Source organism: Camelina sativa, chromosome 11, assembly GCF_030686135.1.
Source record: "Camelina sativa cultivar CO46 ecotype springtype chromosome 11, ASM3068613v1".
NCBI classification, from domain to species: domain Eukaryota; kingdom Viridiplantae; phylum Streptophyta; class Magnoliopsida; order Brassicales; family Brassicaceae; genus Camelina; species Camelina sativa.
Genome location: NC_141890.1, coordinates 27,524,913 through 27,545,219, shown reverse-complemented (window position 1 = coordinate 27,545,219; position 20,307 = coordinate 27,524,913). Strand labels below are relative to the sequence as shown.

Sequence of the window (20,307 nt, the reverse complement as noted above, 5' to 3'; positions counted from 1 at the left end):
TGTTTCTTTGGAACCCATGCACAAGTGAAGAAATATGAAGAAAGACTCAAGCGTTCAGGTTTTCAACAAACACATGCAAAGGCGTTCGAAAAAGACAGCAAGCAAACACAATTGAGATTTGAGGGTTTTATTTCATCTGGTTTTTTAAAAGTTCTTCATTTCAATTTTCAAACCAATCCTTGATAGTATTGTGATAAGATAATATTTTACATGAAGATTTCAAAAACCTTGATAAGATAGTATTATTGGAATGATAAGATAATTTCAAGAAAAAAAAAATCATGTAAATTAATCTTATCAAGGTAATATAAAATTTTATATTATTAATCTTGATAATGATAAGATAATATTATGTAAATTATTATCTTATTAATCTTGATAATGATAAGATAATAAATTATGCTTTAAAATTTTCAAATTTCTTCTAAAACTCATATCCGTAAAACAATTGTTATGTTGATTTTTAAACTATAGTGATATAAAATAATCTATATAACATATCATAAAAATAGCAAATAAAAAATTAAAGTTTTGAATTTTTAGATATGCGACATTTTCATTTTGATAGTTAGATATGCAATTAAAATACTACAATTAATATTATTATTCGTAATTTGAATAAATGTATATTATGTGTATAAGTGAATTTGCCTAAAATATTTGTAAGATACTGTCATTAATATTTTCTAAATATCACAAATTCAATTCCAAAACCATAAAGTTGTCTAAAATTCATAATTTTTAAGAATTTTAATAATTAGAAAAATATATCTGTAAACTAATAATTATTAACTTCCACTATAAAATAATAAAAATTAATTTATAGATAAATTAAAAGATTTTTTCACCAAACACATTAATTTCAGTTTCTCTTTTTTTTGGCAAAGTAAAAAAGATGTTCCACACAACAGCCATCACTATTTTGTAGACAAAAATACTCTTATAAACACTGTGTGTTAATATACATCTCTCTGTTTAGTTTTTGTTCTAACTAAAAAGGTGGAGTTTTTCTTTATTACGTTAATATACATATACAATATATATATATATATATATAATATCTTAAAAATCAGAAAATCCAGCTATATTGGAAGAAAAGAAACGGGGAGGAAGTCATGCACGAAAGAAAGCTTTTCTTCATATGTATAATAGAACAGGGACTTGTTTTAAAATTGTAAATTAATCATGATGAGATAATCGTTAATGTTTTGTTATCAAATAGAGAGATTAGATCTCATTCGATTGGAAGATTTTTTTGCTAGTTGGAGTGAATGAGAGATATCTGGTGTGTGTAAATTGTTCCTGGTTAAGAATAAGAGAACTGCAGGGAAGAGGTGACAGCGATTTTGGTGTCGTAATTTTCGGATTTTCTGACCCAAGTCTTAAATTGTAGATTAGGAATTAATGAGATGAATTTTGACGTGACTAGATTTTGGCGAGAAGAATTTTGGTGTAATTCTCGGTTCTGTCCAGCGAATAGGGACAATATTGAACTGCATAGCATATCATGTTAAATTTTTGAATGACTCATACAACTGCATCCAAACCTGAAATCCATGTAAATATATATGTGTACGTATTTATTATTGTGTATGTAAATTCTTTTCTGTACACATCATGATATGAATAATGATTTTGTTGAGAATAAAATTTTATAGCAAGTGTACGCAAGAAATCCGAAAAATGATTAAAAGAAATGTGATGTTTCACAATGATCAACCATAAACCTTTGATGGCTTAAGAGAATAACGATAACCAAACTGAAATAATCAGAATTAGAAACAAAAATTCTAGTGAATGTTGGAGATGTTTCTTATTAGTTACAATCGCATAACCTCAACATATTGCTCACCTTAGAGGTTATGCGATTGAACTCATAAATTCAAATTCAGAATCCACTGCAGTTGTTGATACCTACCCTAATTTGTTGGTGAAGATGTTTTTTAACCGTTTTTATGTGTGTCTTGGAATAATGAAACAATGATTCTACTACTGTCGACTTATCATTGGAATTGCTGGAACTTTTCTGAAACACGCCGTCAAAGGTTGCCTATTGACTGTTATTGCGTATGATGCAAACAATCATATATATATAGAATTGTGTGGCCAACAATACAGACTGAAAGTGCTAATAATTTGTTATGGTTTCTTATTGTACTTAAAGGCTGATTTGAATCTAAAGGATGGGCAAGATTATGTCATCATATAAGATCGTTCTAAAGTAATTGTTCTTGTTAGTCTCAATGTTTGAACATCTGTCTCGTTTCATTTAATGCTAGCTTGTGGTTACATCTTTACTCGTTTGCTTATGTAATTATGTAGGGGAATCATAAGCTCTGTTAAAAATGAGCTGCCGAATGCTGAGCACATAATGTGTGCACATCGTGGAAAACTAGAAGACTAGGCATGGTGATACAGACTTGCTAGAAAAACTGGTGTGGCACCTAATTTGGAGTAATAACCATTTTGAATTTGAAGCAAATCTCAACAAGATTAGAGCTTATAATATGTTTCTCTATATATGATGTGAGATGAAGGTGTTTTTAAGGAGTTGGGTCAAGAGATTATTATATGATAAGAAGTATTTGTGAGGATGTGGACAACAATGCAACAAAGTCCTTTAACTCTACAATTGTGAAGGCAACGACAAGACATTAGTTCCAATGTTGGAAACTATAAGAAGGAACCATATAACTGTTTTTACAACGGTTTTAAGTTAAATTGATGAAAAACCATGTGGGCCAATTTCTCACAAATTTTGGTATTTTCATTTTTTTTTTAAATAACAATATATATCATGATAATTAAAAACTTGTATTTAGTATAATAGAGAAGGATTGACAAGATTGATCTATAGAAGAATATAAGAGAAAATCAATATACAATTTTTTTTATAAATGAAGGCAAATAAATGTTAAGAGAAATGTTTTGGAATTTTGTTTGGTTTATAAAAAGAAAAGTTAGTGGAAGATAATAAGTTGATGACATCTTGCTTGAATCTTGAAGCTTCTCTAAACCAGAATATACATTCAGATGTAGATGGAGAAAAGTTATTTGTGTAGTTTAAACTTGAGAATTGTTGCCTAAAGAAATGACAAATATGCTATTATTTAAAACACTGATACAATACATATAAATATTAAATGATCTATCAATGAAAAAAAAACAATCTGATAAATTATTTAGTTCTTATGGCTTAGGTCATATGCTGCAAAATAAAAATTATATATTATTAAGCAAAACAAAGCATATTATTGTACCCTTCTCCAATAGCGTATGAGTACCGGTACATTTTTATCAATTCTTAAATATATTCCATCAAGTTTGGCAATATATTCACGTCGTAGACCACATAGAGGAAAATTTAAGTCAGGACGGACTGCTTGAGTGTTAATATAAACCTTCGTTTCAAGCCCATGCTCAAAATGACATGTCATACGTTTTCCTTCATATTTGAATCTAACGACTCCTGTAGCATCGTTGTTTAGGTGTTCGAGTCTTGTATTTTTGTTGCCAATGTGGCAAAAATATTGGAGAATTTTACCGACACCAAGTTCGTTCTTAAATGCTATCTCATTTAACTTGCAAGCTTCATTTACCCCAAAATAAATAGCAATAACTAACAAAAAAAATATTAGACGATTCATTTTTCAGATCGAAAATAATTGTTGGAGTAATAAGGGCATCAATTTGTAGTATTTATTTCTTTAATTGTGAAATACGTACTTTTCTATTTATTGTTTAAATAATACTATTTTTATAGTGTTAACTAAATTTAGATCCACCTATGCATGGACAAATTAGATTTTTAGTCAAACGGTATTGTCGATTCGAAATTTATGGTTGGCCAGTAAGATCAAAACAGGTGAAACAAGCCGACTGTTTTTTCTTAAATAATAATAATCAAATTAAATACCCTATAATATTTAATTACAACTCAAACAATAATCCAACAATAAATCAACATGCACAAAAGAAGACAAACCAAACCAACTTAATATAAATACTATATCAATTATAATCAATTAAAAAAACAACCTAACATGCTTTTACACAAGGTTCCAACATAAATAACATAATCAAAAACACACAATCAAGACCCTAGATCATCCTCCTCCTCATCGTCATGATTCAACGCTACACATTACCTGCACCACAAACACAATGAGATGGATGAGTATTACCAGAAATACCCAGTGAGGCGATCCTCCCATCTACGAGCTATACACACAAGCAAATCAAGAGTACAACCACAAACAGAATATAACAAACCAACCATTAAACAGAACTCCTAATAACACATTCACCACACCTACACATCATCACACAAAAAAAGTCATACAACCAAATCGCTTAGATAAGCTTATGGTCACGCATTCACCTTAACAAACTGATTATAACAAAAAATACAACCAATTGTGACTCTCCTAACATCTGAAACAGCGCAGCAACACCCTACAACACGCCACACAACCAAAAACGACTTTATAGCAAAACTGGACAGAAACATCATAGAAAACAGTTTCAAAAATAAAACCGTAAAATAAAAACCAACCGTTAACTATCAAATCTCTCAGGTGGAAAGCTAGCCCTAGACATTACAAAGCTTCCCACAAAATTTCGTACGGATCAGAAACCCATCGAAACCACGATCTCAGTTACAATGCTCGATGGTCCCAACTCGCGTATGAGAAAATGTGTCTCACGAAACTGCCAATAACTCATCGAATTTACATCCAAATTCACTTCAGTAAAAAGGAGAATGACTATGAAGGGCTTGAAATAACTCTACCAAATTTTGTTACCTTTGAATACGATTTGATATGTCGAAACCGTTTCCTCCCAAACCCTAACGATTCTGCTCCTTTGCCTAACACACCAAAATCTAACCTTCCCTTCCTCACACCTCTTCTCCACAAACAAGTTCTCTTTTTTTATCTCTGCAAGAACGACCACAACCCCAAAAGAGAGTAGATAAGCGTGAGTTATAGAGAAATTTAGGGTTCCTTAATTAAACCAAAATTTATCTAAACCGATTCCACCAAATTTCTGATGTAAACTCCAATATTTCATTATTTTCTGGGCCACAGGCGATATAATTCTCCCTCTCTAAATAAATATTCATCCTCGAATCTGACAACACTGCATTCCTACTGCAAAACATTTCCACTGTCGCAATGGTTCGCACCACAATGTGACCCAACGGTCCACAACACCTTGACCCCACTGGTTAACCCATCCTGACCCCACCGGTCAACACCATCCTGACCCTACTGGTCCACACAAACACGACCCCACCAGTCAACAAAGTCCTGACCCCACTGGTCAACACAATCCAAAACACGAGATCACTTCCGACCTCCGAGGTCTACATCCAGTCACTATGCTCAGAACCACGTTCTAGACATTGTTTGCTCTCTCACTCATACATTCTCAGGTCGCAACCTTCGAACTGCACCGCCTGCACTCTCAGACCGTCTTCCTCGAGCCATACCGTCTCACTCTCAGATTGTCACCCTCGAGATCTCGGTACTAGGGGAACTAATCCCCTCCGAGGAACTAATCGTCCCCTCAGGAGAACTAATCATCTCCCCAGGAGAACTAATCATTCCTCCGGAGAACTAATCATCTCCCCAGGAGAACTAATCATCTCCTCATGAGCAAACAAGTCCTAACGTCTATACGCATCTCCTGACCGGAACCACCTCTCTTGGTTCGCGTAAAACATCGCAATGTCCTAGCAACCACCATATTCCCTCACTGGAATATCAACACCATCATGACCACTATTCAGGCCAACTCTAAAACATCTTAACCATTCGGGTGTTTACACACGCCCTTTCCAAAAATAGACAAGTTCTAACTATTCATAGAACGTTCTATTTATTTGCAACCACATTTTCCATTAATAGGTAAGCTTTAACTATTCATAAAACTTCCCATTTTTAGAACCCGCATATCTCGTAGAACCATGACATCACCAATCAAATATCCATGAGAACTGATCATCTCATCTGTGACCACTCTTCAGGTCAACCTCTAAATATTCCCGCCACTCCAGGCATCTCACATCCCATTTCCAAAAATAGACAAGTCCTAACTATTCATAGAACTTTCCATTTTTGGAAACTTTCCATTTCTAGAATCGCATAATCATTCCACTCCAACACAAATCAAGAATCCATAAGAACTAATCATCTTATTAAATCTTCTCCAACAACATTGTCCGTAAATCCCGCAATACGGTCATCTCGGTCTGAGCAAAACCTGTCGCCACACTCACAGCACCGACTGGACTTCCAACAACACCAGTAAGCACACCGGCCACGCCCTCAGACCCCCACATGACCAGAATGCGAATTACTAACTTGCTAAACAGTGGCACTCCAGCCACCCTGGACGAAGTAAGTCTCCAACTTAACTTCTTGGAAATCAATTTCCAACACATCCAATTTCACAAATTACCGCCAACAGTATTTCCCAATACTGGCGTGAACCACCACTTTCCAACAACTTGCCAATAGCCAACTGCACCTCCCGCACAGAAGCTAATAACACACAAAACAACTTACCGTGGAATCTCATTGAAGGCTCTAAGAGGATGATTCTAGGACTCCATACTAACTCAAATTGACTAACTACTCATAATCAATTTCCATCACACAACAACCATTCACAACATCATGCACCAAGCAACAGGAAAATAATTCCCTTGATTAAATTCCCTTAAACAACTCTAACACCAATCCCCTTAACTGCCCTAGAACCGTAATGGCTTTGATATCAAACTGAAACAACCTGACCCGTTTTTTTTAAATAATAGTAATATAATTAAATACCCTATAATATTTAATTACAACTCAAACAATAATCCAACAATAAATCAACATGCACAGCGGAAGACAAACCAAACCAACTTAATATAAATACCATATCAATTATAACCAATTAAAAAAAAGAAACCTAACATGCTTCTACACAATGTTCCAACATAAATAACATAACCAAGAACACACAATCAAGACCCTAGATCGTCCTCCTCCTGATCGCCATGATTCCACGGTACACATTACCTGCACCACAAACACAATGAGATGCGTGAGTATTACCAGAAATACCCAGTGAGGCGATCCTCCCATCTACGAGCTATACACACAAGAAAATCAAGAGTACAACCACAAACAAAAAATAACAAACCAACCATTAAACAGAAATCCCAATAACACATTTACCACATCTACACATCATCACACAAAACAAGTCATACAACTCAATCGCTTAGATAAGCTCATGGTCACGCACTCACCTTAACAAATTGATTATAACAACAAATACAACCAGTTGAGACTCTCCTAATGTCTGAAACAGCGCAGCAACGCCCTACAACAAGCCACACAACCAAAAACGACTTTATAGCAAAACTGGACAAAAACATCATAAAAGAACAGTCTCAAAAACGAAACCGTAAAATAAAAACCAACCGTTAACTATCAAATCCCTCCGGTGGAAAGCTAGCCCTAGACGTCAAAAAGCTTCCCATAAAATTTCGTGCCGAACAGAAACCCACAGAAACCACGATCTCAGTTACAATGCTCGATGGTCCCAACTAGCATATGAGAAAACGTGTCTCACGAAAATACCAATAACTAAACGAATTTATATCCAAATTCACTTCTGTAAAAAGGAGAATGACTATGAAAGGCTTGGAAATAACTCTACCAAATTTCGTTACCTTTGAATATGATTTGATATGTCGAAACCGTTTCCTCCCAAACCCTAACGATTCTATTCCTTTGCCTAACACACCAAAATCTAACCTCCCCTTCCTCACACCTCTTCTCCACAAACAAGTTCTATTTTTTTTCTCTCTGCAAGAGAAGCGTGAGTTACAGAGAAATATAGAGTTCTCTGGTTTAATTAAATTAAACCAAAATTTATCTAAACCGATACTAAACCGATTCCACCAAATTTCTGATATAAACTCCAATATTTCATTATTTTCTGGGACATGGGCGTTACAGGTGCAGTCCAACTTCCAATATTATGACATGGAATCCAGTGGATTCAATCCACCACTGCATTTGGCCGCGGGAAAGTAAGACTAGTTTCCTTAATGTGAGCAGAGTTGTCACTCTCATAGAGAAAAATTCAAATTACACACACGGTAAGTAAGGGTAGCTAATTGAATTTTTTTCGTTTGGAGTAAAGATGCCTGATACTAGGATTTTTGTGTGTCTATCCTAGCAGGTTCAATTAACCTTATGCAGTTGTAATACTTAAGGTGTCAATCTAGTTGGGATGTTGCTAACAGTTGAGATGCAATCAAGAAATCACAAGTCAAGCCAATCCAAAGAGAGTGTTTTTATCTAACAATCCTAGGATGATCAGAATGCAAAACGAAAAATGAGCTACAAGACTAGAAACGAGAATGTATGACAAGAAGCGAAAATGAATGAAAACAGAAAACGATTCTAAGCATGAACAAACGAAACAGTCTTAGGAATGTAATATCAATCAAAAAGAAAGAAGTCCTAAGGATGGGGTAATCGATGTCGGATGAGTATCCTAGTCTACAGAGTGTTTAACATGCCACAAGCAAACTATCCATCAACAATGAACATCACGACATAGCTAATCCAATCTCTTGACAGAAGCTACTCAGACTTAACCACTTCCAAACCTAGCTCTCACTAGAGAAACATGATCAAACGTGGCATGACAAACAAGTTCATTCACGTCAACAAACATCCTAGACAACTAATTCTCTTAGGCTAGGAACGTAAGCCTCTGGCACTAGTTGGTCAGACATTTCATCGAACACCTTTTGGGTGCGGAAATGTCTAAGACCTAGTTCCAATTGATCCGAGAGAAACTAGTATTTCTAACTCTAGTCCAGAAGGGATCATACAAATCAAAGCTTAAACACTATACATCCTAAGATCCTCCACCTAATCTATCCCATCCTCAAGAACTACCACACTACTCAGATCCGAAAATCATCATCAAGGATGCAAACTCAGAAAACATTGAAACAAGCATTCTTAGATAGATAAAAATGAGATGAGCAAGTTTGTGGAAGAAATCAAATGCAAAAACTCAATGAATTAAAAGATATCTGGATACAAAGTCTGAGAACGTTTTTGGAGGCTAGATAAAACCTTAAGAACAAAATGAGATAAAAGATAATATGTCACAAACCAAGACTTAACAAAATGTATATATAGTAAAAGCATGTGAATCCCTAAAACTTAAAACGACAAGATAAAGCGTCGGTTCGGGAATCTCCTAAAGCATGTGAAACCAAACGTCTTTCTTCCTGACATGTGCGGTCAAGTCGCGTGTCGTCTCTCCCTGGGGTGCGGTTGATAACAGGTTTTTCACCCAGAGTATCAATTCCCTATGCAGTTGTTGTACAAAGGGTTATCAATCCAAATGGTTGTTTATGCTAGCAGGAAGGATGCAATCAGAACAATGCATGTCAAGCCAAGCAATAATGGGGTTTTGTCTAACAATCGTAAAATAATAAAAGAAAAGAATATAAACAAGGAACTACACGACCTAAGCACTCGATGTAAGAATTCGAGTACAGGATCGGGTGGGGTGATTGAGTAAGCAAAGAAGGTATGAACAACTCGAGGGGTTACTCGAAGTAGGTGATCGTGTACCTGTTCCGGTAAGGGATTGAGTGATGAATAGAAATGCAAGAAGTTAAAATACGAAAGCTTCTAAGGATGGAGTAATCGAATCCTAGATATTCCTAACCAGTACAGATATCTTACATGCCTCAAACAAATATATCCTAGACAATGAATCTCTAAAATCTTGTTAAAACACTCTCGTGATAGAAACAATCAACCTTGATCACTCCCCTACCCAACTCTCGCTGGAGAAACATGACCAAGCAGGCATTAAGATCCGATTCATTATTGTCAGTAAACCCCTTACTCATCTAATCTCTTAGGCTAAGTGAGTAAACCTCTAGCATTGGTTGATTCAAGCATCTCATCTACACCTCTCGGTGGTAAAACACCTTAGATCTAATCTCACCCTCTCGGTTTGTTGACAACATTAAGAACAACAATCTAGAAGGAAATCTATTAAACATATACAATCAACTAAGACATCCTAACCGATCAAGAACACAAAATCATCTATCCCATCCCTAGAAACTTTACTACATTACTCGGAAATCATAGCAGGAAACATCAAAGCAAATATAAACGAAAATTGCATTATATTAAACGATAAAGTAGAGGGATAAGAGTACAAGATAGAAATCTAAAGAAATGATAAAAAGTTATGAAATAAAATCTAAAACAAAAGAGAAAAGTGTTTGAGTCGCTCAGTTCTCTTACAGAAGCTCTCGCTCTCTAGTTTGAGGGTCTGCGGCGTGCTCGTTTGCGAGGAAGGAGAGGAGGGGTTTATATATGGAAACCCCTTTGACCTAGCTTCCCAGACCTGCCCGAGGGTCTACTCGGTGGGGTACACGAGGATGAGGTCGAGTTAGTCCTTGGGTAGATCTTCGGGTTGGTCTTCATGCTCTTGGATTCTCCTTGATCGTGTTGGGGTTCAGACTCGTTCTTCCAGCTCGATGGCTCCTTCGGGTACATCTTCGGGTTTGTCCTTGTGTTTTCCCCATGTTAGGCTCTTAAGCACCTGTTTTCATTCAAAATATGCAAATGCAAAAATGCAACATCCTAAATGGCCTAAAAGTGAATTCCTACAGTTAATGACCTAAAAATGCTACGTGAAGGGTATGAATAATACAAAATATGGACAAAAAGGGATGCTAAAAACATGTAAATTAGAGAGTTATCAGACCCCCAAACTTAAATCTTGCTAGTCCTCTAGCAAGGAAGTAGGAGAGTGCGATTTGAAAATGGGGACTCATAACCTTTATATACTAAGCGAAGGATTCAAGCTATAGTCCTTAAAGATAGTTTAATGGTGCTAAAATCAATCAACATACTTACAAATATTTTTCTATGCTTATTACTATGCATCGATCTAGTTCAACCTCCAACTAAAAGTAGAGAACATCTCTTTCACATTCAATTAAGTGTTTGGCGAATTCTTGCAAATGGAAGGTGAATCAAGCTCAATCGGTTTCGAGGGCAAGACTTTTTAGTAAGGTGGTTTCAATCAAATTCTTTGGGTGGTTTTCTCTCAAAAGAAGGAATGCTAGACAGTTGTGAAAACTATCTAAGATTGAGAACAATTTGGGCATACAAAGCTTAACTCTTGATAATCTACCCTTTTCTCATTCACTTTTTTTTGTTTTTTTTTTGTTTTTTTATATCAAACCCCCTAGAATTACATTACCCACATCCTTGATTTTAACACTCTTTTTTTTTTACTCCCTAAGGTTTAAACTTCTAGCTCTCTTCTCTTTTTTTTTTTTTTTTTTTTTTTTTTTTTTCTTTGCTAAACTCCTAATATGTATATATATATATATATATTGTTTTTTTCTTTTTTTTCTAGGAGACTATAGCAAGATCTTTTTTTTTTTACGTAGAGACTTAGAGCTAATTGATTATAACCTTAGGGACTTCTTTTTTTTTATTCTTCAACCCAACCCCAAATGAACATACTAACCACCTATCTTTCAAAACCGAATCTATTAGCTAGTTCAAATTCTAACTTAGCTAAATCAAAACGCAGTTCTTTGTCGTTCTCAATACTCTCAAGGTTTCACAACCTATAGCACAATGAAAAATGCCTCACTCAACAATTCACAACAAGGTTTGAAAGAAAAGTTTGGGTTCATGGGTAGGACAAACAAATCGGGTTAAACGAAAAAGATTGGTGAAATGGAGTGCTAACCCGAATTTAGAGTTACCATGAACAAGTATTCAAATTCAAATTAAGTCCAATAATATACTGATGTTCCAATGTTCAAGCAAGTGGAGGAAGCATTCAAAAGACACAAGGTTCTAAGCAAATATTTTTCATTTTTTTCCAAAGATTGATCTAGCAACAATGAACTGCACTAAGGGCTATAGCTTCAATCCTAAGGATTGATTTTAAACAAGGTAGTTTTAATCATTGTCCCCTAAGATGTGTATGCAACAATCCTATATGAAACAAATTAGACTCAATCCTAATATGTAAATGCAACTACATGAACAGTATTTTTTTTTTTTTAATTTTTCAAAATTTTTTTTGGGTTTTTCATGCACATAGATGCGGACTCAAATGAATAAAACTAGCATGCAAAGATTTGAAATAAGAAAATTAAGAAAATAAAACACAAAGTTAAAAATATACTCGACCCTCCCCCAAACTTAAATTACACAGTCTCTGTGTAAATAAAAGCTGGAAAAAGAATCCAAGAATCACACAAAATGAAATAAACTAAATGCAATGTTATTTACAAAGATTGGATGAAAGTGATACCTTATGGGTTCGTGAAGAAGGAGGTTGCAGCAACCTCCATACTCGCCAATGTGTAGCCAGGGTCATCTCCGGCTTCAGCAGGTGCCGGTGTTTGCTCGTCAGAGAGCTCGGTGATATGCACGGACGACTTGCTCGGACCAGAATCCGAGGGGTTGATCCAGGGGGTATCGCGTAGCTCATCGGGTAGGGCATCGGATAGTACGACGGGTATGGCGGGAGAGGTCCAAAGTGATCACCCGTATAGCCACTCGTAGGGTGCATCGTATACGGCATTGTATATGGCATTTGGTAAGGCGGAGGGAAGAGTCCTGAGTAATCAGCCGATTGTGTTCTCGATGGGTGCATCGGATATGGCATCGTGTACCCCATCGGGTTAGGCGTCGGATAGGCGACTGAATGGCTTCTCCACGATGCTTCAGGTTGTGTGATGTTCTCCTCAGCTTGGGGCTCGTAGGATGATGCTCTGTGAGGTTCTGGAGGTGGCAGTCCTCGAGTACCTCCTAGCGGTCCGCTTCTCCCCATCCAAGTTGGTGCGTGTGCTGAGGTAGAAGCTGAGGCAAAGCTTGCCTTGTCTTGCAGCTCCTTGATCTGACCTCCCATAGTCTTCACCGAACCGGTGAGATCCTTCACCTTTCTCACCAAAAACTTGTTCATCCTCTTCAGCCATCCGATCCTCTTGTGGGCTTCCCTCTCTCCAACCGGTTGCTTTTGAGAGCAAACATACTCCTCAAAATCAAAATCTTCCAAGCTATCTCCTTGTCTTTGCCCGGTTTCCTCTCTCTTTTCTGTTTCGGATTCCTCCTCTGGATTGTACAGCTCCTCCAAAGGTGGTGCAAAGTCGATGTTATCTCCCAGCCGGACCTTGGTGCACATTACATTAGGTAGGATCATTTGTGCAGCTCCGGCGGTTGGATGGACGAACTTGAAGAGCATCATGTCGTTAGGCCTCTCATAGGCCAAAAATATCGCCAGCACGAGGTAGTCGACGTCCAGCCATCTCGGATCGTGTACCACTCCCTTCAAGGGCACATCGCAAGCCACTAAAATCGGTGTGATCAGTCCTCCAATGAAGATCTCTCTGCCTCCTTCTCTTCTCTTAATAGCCCATGACTTGAGGTAGAAGAACTGATCGAGCAGCACAAACATCATGCTAGTATCTGCAACATCCCCAACTAGCGGTGTACCATCCCTAGCATTGTCCAAAACTCCACATAATGCAATGTCTAGCAGCTGAAGCTCGTGATCATTCACATTCCCAGTCTCCTTTCTAGCAAAAAGAGTGCATGTGAGAGACTTGTGAAAATACCTCAAGACAGGGCTCCTTATTTGAGCGGATTTGGTGCTTGTGGACTTGTAGGGGAGCTTGTCTCCCATTGTCAGCCATAGGGACCTCATTTCTTCCTTGCTAACCTCCATTCCTTCTCCATTACCAGCCTTGAAACCATACATCTTCTCCATCTCCTTGAAAGTGAGCCGGTACTCCTTGTTCCTCACAGAGAAGGTGATGACCTCGATCCCTCCATCGGGTAGTAGGGTCGGGTGGTCTTTGAAATAATGTAACCGCAGTGTGGAGGGAAGTGAACCGTCTCCTCCTCATAAGCCTCGAGGTTGGCTCGCATCATCTGGCCCAGGTGGCTCATGTCGAACAGGAACTCAACATCTCTAGCGATGCCCAACTGCTTCATTGTCTCACGGTGAGGGTAGCGGGTACCAACAAAGCTCATCTTCCAGAAAACCTTGAAGAGTTTTGCCGGAATCTCCACTTCCTTCTGCTTCAGCCTCCGCGATGCTTGGCGTGTTCTCTCTCTCTGCTCCTCCTCTGTGTCACGATCCTCTTCCTCAACTGCTCTCTCAGTTACCTTCTCAGCCTTCTCGGAAACTGGTCTGTTTCCTCTTGCAACCGCAGCTCTGCTCCTTAGCCGCGACGTTTGGATCTCCTCTGGCTTTTCTCCATCAGCATCAGAATCGACCTCCTTGGGGTCGGTAATGGTTCTCTCGGACGTAGATAGGTCCCTACGTCGAGGAGATCAGCGAACAGCACTCGCCATCGGACTAGGTGAGCGAACTCGATGGTCTACATGATCGGTCGCTCGAGCACCGGATTGGGTGGATGATCGGGTCGAGCATCGGGTTGGGGAAGCAAAACGTCCAGCCAGCGGTTAGGAATGCGGAACGTTTCCTCTTCCTTGAGATTCTCGAGGTTTGACGGCATCACCTCCGGTTGTAGCAGCGGTGGAGGTTGATCTTCTCCCCTTCCTTTGGTAGGTTTTCATGTGTGGCTCCATTGTCGAATCCTTGAGAAGAAAAACAACTAAGCCTCAAGATTAATAGGGTTAGTTCCCAAAGAAAATCAAAGGTCACTCAAGTTTGAGAGAGAATATAAAGTAGGGAAAACAAAAAGCTCTAGGGTAGAGAAACTTATCAGTGCTGCTGAGGAGGAAGGGTTCAAACCCTTAAATAGAGTAGGGTTGGTTGGTGGGTTTCGCCGAGAGTGGGTTTGGCTTGTGGAATTCGGACTCCACTCACCACCCGATCAGGCGCGTCGAGTACGGTGTCTGGTTGGCCCTCGGGTTCCTCAATTTCCTTTTTTTTATAAATAAACATGTAAAAATAGAAAATAATATAAAACAGATAAATCAAAATTAAAACAAAATAAAAGATACCTTTGGGACTTCCTCCCAAGTGAGCTTGTTTTAAGTCACTAAGCTTGACTCTTCATGCTCTTTAAGCATGGGATCTAGGGGGGAGAGGTTCTGGAATCCTCTCCACTATAGCAGGCTGGTTTAACTTATTCTCCAGGTTTTGTCCAGGTTCCAAAGCAAATGTAGTGTTGACTTCCTCAAGATATTTGACTTTTCTCTGCTTTGTCTTAGTGGAAAAAGCTTGACCATCTATGGTTGGCCTCTTAATCCCCTTTTTCACATCAAAATCCATCTTGAAGTGCTCACCATGCTCTATTCTGATCTTGCCTTGCTTTACCTCAATCACAGCACCTACTGTTGCCAAGAATGGTCTTCCTAGAATCAGTGGATCGTCTGGTTCCTTGTCCATATCAAGGATCATGAAGTCAGTGGGGACTTCCATTCTCCCGATCCTGAGTGGCAAGTTTTCTAGGATCCCAATAGGATGTCTGACTATACTATCAGCTAGAACCAAATACAGACTACTTGGTTTAAAACTGGTGAAACCCATCTTGTTGGCAACTGACAGTGGCATAATGCTAACTGAAGCTCCAAGGTCGCACAAGCAATTCTTGAAAATCCAAAGTCCTATCGAGCATGGCAAAGTAAAAGAGCCAGGATCCTCCAATTTTTCCTCGATTTGCAGCTCAGGATCTAAGCACACTCCACTCTTGAGAATCTCAAACCCAATCTCCTTGACAGCCTCCTTACCCTCGTTCTCCAGCCGAGTTGCCTCCTGAAGTTTGTGTGGTGGCAAAAGCTTAGGTGGTGGAGCTTTACGCTTGGCCACACACTCTACAAGCGCCTCTAGCTGTATGTCAAGTGCAGCGTTGAACCTTTTCTCTAGTTCCCCTTCTGCTGCTATAGTGGTCGAGGTTGATCTTTCATCTGAACATCTACCCGATGTATCATCCGATCACCATCATCGGGTAGATCATCGGGTTCAGCCTTGGGTGGTTCTTCAATTTGCGATTCTCGAACCATTGCTCGATCATCAACTCGATCAGGCTCCTCGGGTAAAGGCTCGGGTTCATACTCGGATATGTAGTGCTTGGCCTCATTTATCCCATAGTGATCCATATCCTCCCCATCTTGATCTTCACTGTCCTCAGTGAGGTAATCCTCATAGTTATCATCAAGGAAGATGGCTTGGGCAGTGGCATAATCCTTAGGGTTGGAAGCTGGTTGATCTTTGAAGCTGGTTGGTTGTTGTGGTGGCCCTCTAGGTACCTCATCTTATTATTGAGCGAATCATACTTGGCGGTCAAGTCATTGTATCCAGAGTCGATCTTGTTGCTCATTTCCACAAAACGTTTTGCAGTGTCCATAGCAGCGGTAGCCTAATTTTGAATCATCTACTGAATTAGGCCGCGTAGGTCAGCGTCTTGGGATTGGTGCTGCGGGCCTTGCTGTTGTTGGAATCCAGGTGGTGCAATGGGTTGGTGGATATTTCCAGAATACTGCTGCTTAGGGGCATAGGCTTGGTTGTATTGAACAAAAGGCTTCTGTTGGACCTGGTTCCCTTGAACTGCTGATGGGTAGGTTTGGTCTTGAGGATTGGCAACATTCGGCTTACGGTAAGACAGATTCGGATTCGGCTTGTAGTTGTTGTACCCTTTGTTGTAACCTCCTTGGTTGTTGATGTAGTTCACATCCTCTATATGAACAGTCTCCCCATCTTGTTGTAAAAACTGCTCTTCCTCTGATATTGCATGAACATGCTGCTTCTGGTTAAGGAGCTTATCGAGCTTGTCATTGAGGGCTTTCATGTCCCTCTTGTACTTGGCATCTTTCTCTCCTGTAGATCGCACATTACGATCATATTCCTCATTATAATGGCCATCAGATTGAGACAAGTTCTCCACTAGGTCTCAACCTTCATCAACATCCTTGTTGAGGAAGTTACCATTGCTTGCAGTGTCCAGCAACATCCGTATCTTGGGGAGCACTCCTCTGTAAAGTGTACTCATCAATGAAGCATTGCTGAAGCCATGATGAGGACATCGGGTAGTGTATCCCTTGAAACGTTCCCAAGCTTCACTGAACGTTTCATTGTTCTTCTGAACAAAGCTGGAAATGTCATTTTGCACCCTTGCGGTTCTAGAGTTGGAGAAGAATTTGGCCAGAAACGCCTTCTTGCACGCTTCCTAGGTGGTGATGGACTCCTTGGGGAGTGATTTCTCCCATATGTGTGCTTTGTCGCCCAAAGAGAATGGGAAAAGCCTGAGTTTGAATCCATCCTCACTAACTCCATTTATCTTGGTGAGGCTACAGAGCCTATCAAATTCATCCAGATGATTCAATGGGTCCTCCATTGGCAATCCATGAAAATTGTTGCTTTGTATCATCTAGATGAGACTACTCTTGATCTCGAAAATGTTTTTTCTGGACAGTAGGTGGCACAATGTCATTCCTTCGAGTGTGAGTAGATGGAACATCCCCTACTCCTATGTAGGTCCTTGCTTGAGGAGCTGGTGGACCGTTTTGATCGTTCATTGTCTCCTCAATTGTGGGTGGTTGCGGTTGTGGAACTTGTTGTTGACGAAGTAACCTTGGTCTGTCGATGTTGTCGATGAATGGACTCAAGCTGCGACTACCTTTGGATTGTGTTTTCATGCACAAGTAGGTGACCGAGGGTGTACACGAGGTTCAACTCGATCCAGGTGATCGAGTGACGGGTCGGGTGGGTACTCGGGTTGTACCTGAAATGCAAAACGAACAAAAACGAAAGCAAACAAGTCAGATTCCGAACCAATGTAGATAAGAGAACTTGATCTAGCAAGTGCTGAAATCATAAACGTAGCAAAATTAAATTCAACCAAATGGCAATGACGCCAAATTGATAACGGGTTTTTCACCCAGTGTATCAATTTCCTATGCAGTTGTAGTACAAAGGGTTATCAATCCAAATGGTTGTTTATGCTAGCAGGAAGGATGCAATCAGAACAATGCAAGTCAAGCCAAGCAATAATGGGGTTTTGTCTAACAATCGTAAAATAATAAAAGAAAAGAATATAAACAAGGAACTACACGACCTAAGCACTCGATGTAAGCATTCGAGTACATGATCGGGTGGGGTGATCGAGTAAGCAAAGAAGGTATGAACAACTCGAGGGGTTACTCGAAGTAGGTGATCGTGTACCGGTTCGGGTAAGAGATCGAGTGATGAATAGAAATGCAAGCAATTAAAATACGAAAGCTTCTAAGGATGGGGTAATCGAATCCTAAGTATTCCTAACCAGTACAGATGTCTTACATGCCTCAAGCAAATATTTCCTATACAATAAATCTCTAAAATCTTGTTAAAACACTCTCGTGATAGAAACAATCAACCTTGATCACTCCCCTACCCAACTCTCGTTGGAGAAACATGATCAAGCAAGCATTAAGATCCGATTCATTATTGTCAGTAAACCCCTTACTCATCTAATCTCTTAGGCCAAGTGAGTAAACCTCTACCATTGGTTGATTCAAGCATCTCATCTACACCTCTCGGTGGTAAAACACCTTAGATCTAATCTCACCCTCTCGGTTTGTTGACAGCATTAAGAACAACAATCTAGAAGGAAATCTATTAAACATATACAATCAACTAAGACATCCTAACCGATCAAGAACACAAAATCATCTATCCCATCCCTAGAAACTTTACTACATTACTCAGAAATCATAGCAGGAAACATCAAAGCAAATATAAACGAAAATTGCATTATATTAAACGATAAAGTAGAGGGATAAGAGTACAAGATATAAATCTAAAGATGATAAAAAGTTATGAAATAAAATCTAAAACAAAAGAGAAAAGTGTTTGAGTTGCTCAGTTCTCTCACAGAAGCTCTCGCTCTCTGGTTTGAGGGTCTGCGGCGTGCTCGTTTGCGAGGAAGGAGAGGAGGGGTTTATATATGGAAACCCCTTTGACCTAGGTTCCCAGACCTGCCCGAGGGTCTACTCGGTGGGGTTCACGAGGATGAGGTCGAGTTAGTCCTCGGGTAGATCTTCGGGTTGGTCTTCATGCTCTTGGATCCTCCTTGATCGTGTTGGGGTTCGGACTCGTTCTTCCAGCTCGATGGCTCCTTCGGGTACATCTTCGGGTTTGTCCTTGTTTTTTCCCCACTTTAGGCTCTTAAGCACCTCTTTTTCTCCAAAATATGCAAATGCAAAAATGCAACACCCTAAATGGCCTAAAAGTGAATTCCTACAGTTAATGACCTAAAAATGCTAAGTTAAGGGTATGAATAATGCAAAATATGGACAAAAAGGATGCTAAAAACATGTAAATTAGAGAGTTATCAGCGGTCGAGTGGAACGGATCAAGTCGAGGTCATACGACTCGAGGTGGGTCGAGTGGAGGTGGTACGACTCGAGCTGGGTCGAGTGGAGGTGATGTGACTCGAGTTGGGTCGAGTGGAGGTGATGCGACTCGAGCTGGGTGTATACGAATCCACTAAAACGAAGATAACTATTGAACCACACCTCCGATTGGTTTGAAATAAACAGCGTTGGAAAGATGACTCAATCCCCTACAACTTTTATGAAGACGTCGAAAGCTAAATCCCAATCGATTGAAACGGCTCGAACGGATTGGCTCGGTCGAGATTAGTTTTGGCTTGAGCTGGGTGTATACGCATCCACTAAAACAATAATAACTCTTGAACCACAGATCCGATTGGCTTGAAATAAACGGAGTTGGAAAGATTACTCCATTACCTACAACGTTGATGAAGACATCGAAAGCTAAATCTCACTCGAGTGGAACGGCTCGAACGGGGTGGCTCGATCGAGCGGATGAGACTGGCTCGAGAGAGGGGCTCCATCAGGGTTGTGAGATTGGCTCGAGAGACGGTTCCGGGAGTGTTGTGCAGCAGATGGGTTGAGTGATGCGTTCCCGACGTCTCCTAGATACCTGAAATACTCTGAAATGGACAATGTACGCAAGGATGATGCAAGAACTACCTAGACATGCAAAGTGTATAAAAAGGACTAGAAAATGATGCAAAACAATGAGTTATCCTAGCTAAATGCATGATTAATATATCTTAGGGAGAGAAAAAATATAGATATATCAAATCCCCCAAACTTAGTCTTTATTTGCCCTCAGAACCTAAAACATGCTGAATAGAGTAGTTAAAATCAAGGTCCTTGTTCTTAGTTCTATGATGCATGGTGAAGGGACTTTATTTAAAAACTTTGTTGAAACGATTCTTATCTTTAATCTACACATGCAATCCTA

General features: G+C 39.2%; 1 non-coding gene across 1 annotated transcript; it reads left to right on the top strand.

Annotated features, from left to right (window-relative positions):
• Positions 1-17,063: 17,063 nt before the first annotated feature.
• LOC147934490 (small nucleolar RNA R71) lies at positions 17,064-17,170 on the top strand. The gene has a single exon (XR_015573329.1). It is a non-coding gene; the product is annotated as a small nucleolar RNA R71 (small nucleolar RNA).
• Positions 17,171-20,307: the final 3,137 nt, after the last annotated feature.